Genomic DNA, 1,830 nt, shown 5'->3' with positions numbered 1-1,830 from the left:
TTTATTTATTTAGCGAGCAGTTAAAGAGCGTACAGGGATGTCAGGAACATGCACAGGGGTATACAGTGGCTTACAGGAGATGACAGGGGCGTACAGTGGGTGACAGGGGCTTACAGTGGCACACAGGGGTTTTGTACAGGGGCACACAGGGGATGGCAGGGTATACATTGGCTCTGTACAGGGGCACACACGGGATGTACAGGGGATGACAGTGAAAACACAAAGGGTGACAGGGGAAGACAGGCGATTTTCATATGGGCAGGGTTTTTTAGTGCAAGATGGCATACTACTGCTTATTATGCTTGCATCAACATGTAATAGATGGTATATATGAAAAGTAGGAAATGAAGACGTATGAAAAATACGGAAAAAAAGTTAGGTAGAGAAGAATAAACGCGCATTTACCGTACACAGATATAGCAATTTGTTTACATTTTTTTTATCTTATATTTGCAATAAATTCATGTACAAAACTAACAAGGCAGTGTTTTTAGCATACGGAATATAATTGTCTCCAGGCAACAATAAGTCAAGAGTTTTAGGTTTTTGTATAAATTTGATCTGCAATGAATAGAGTTTTTCTTTCCTTTACGTATTTAACACAATATACTAAAAAAGGAAATTTATGTCACAGATTTTCGAGCGGAATTAATTAAAATTTATATTTACTGTAAGACAAATAATAAAAACAATATGTTTACATTGTTTTTACATATTTAATATAGTTTGATTCAATACATATTGAAAGTAGTGGTCCTAGTATGGGAACTGGTAAGGTCCTCCACTGTAGTCTATTGCCACTTGGTCTAAACAAAAATGGACTGGTAAGGTCCTCCAATGGACAATGTTCTCCACTGGCCACTTAGTCTACACAAGACTTCACCAATATTCGGCAATGAGCACCACCATCGATGAAAGTGGTTTACATACTGGCTGGAAGAAGGGACCTGCGCCAACATAGTACACAAACACATTAAGTACATGACAAAAGCCAATGTGGCTTTTACACCAATACGCACCATGCTTTACTTACAGGCTATACGGTCATGAATGACACACTTAGCATAGACGCTTATTACACACACAAAATACTGATATAAAGTCTTAAAAAAGACTTACTAAAATCATGTTAGCTGTGACACTCACAAAATATTAACTCATAATTACTTTAATGCATTGTTGCATAATACTACTCTTTACTAAAAAAGGAATATGACCATAATAGTCCGCCATACTTAAAATAGATTCAAACACATGTATCTAAACATAGACATTTAAACTCAAACGTAACAAATAAGCATAGAAACGATTGGAATACAATGACTGGATGTTTACGAACAGTATGAACGAAATGACGATAAAATTGACAATAAACCTCACCTCAGAAAAATCCGGTACCAGGTTCACCCCACAGTAAGCACACAGCTATTTATATTAACAACATGCATAGTGACTGGATGGTATGCACGAGAGAAGTATAAGTATGTCATTCCCTCTGGACTGCCGCGTTCAAACTGATACTGCACGGACTGGCGGGTTTAAGGCCCAGTGAACTGAGGTTCAATTGGGGTATTTACAAATACGTAAGACTAAAACCCTAAGGGGCTCACCACGGGATATGTGATTAACTTAAAATACGAAACTAAATATATACAATGATGAATTTTAATGCAACATTTACCTCCCTTTTTAGAGAAGTACGAAGTACTGGAAAACCCTATTAAAATTTAAAATACTGAAAGTAAACAAATTTACATCAAACGACTTAGGTAGTCTGCAACCACATTGTTTTTACATTTGACTGCATGTATAGTAAACCTGTAAGGTTGC

At 36.7% G+C, this 1,830-nt stretch overlaps 1 long non-coding RNA gene across 1 annotated transcript; it reads right to left on the bottom strand.

Moving 5' to 3' along the window:
• Nucleotides 1-702: 702 nt before the first annotated feature.
• Nucleotides 703-1,519, bottom strand: LOC128180470 (uncharacterized). The gene is made up of 2 exons (XR_008243228.1): nt 1,381-1,519; nt 703-947 (listed from the first exon to the last, which is right to left on the bottom strand). It is a non-coding gene; the product is annotated as an uncharacterized LOC128180470 (long non-coding RNA).
• Between the last annotated feature and the right edge of the window lie 311 nt (nt 1,520-1,830).

This window comes from Crassostrea angulata, chromosome 4 (genome assembly GCF_025612915.1).
Source record: "Crassostrea angulata isolate pt1a10 chromosome 4, ASM2561291v2, whole genome shotgun sequence".
NCBI lineage: Eukaryota > Metazoa > Mollusca > Bivalvia > Ostreida > Ostreidae > Magallana > Magallana angulata.
This window is presented reverse-complemented; position numbering and strand designations above follow the sequence as displayed.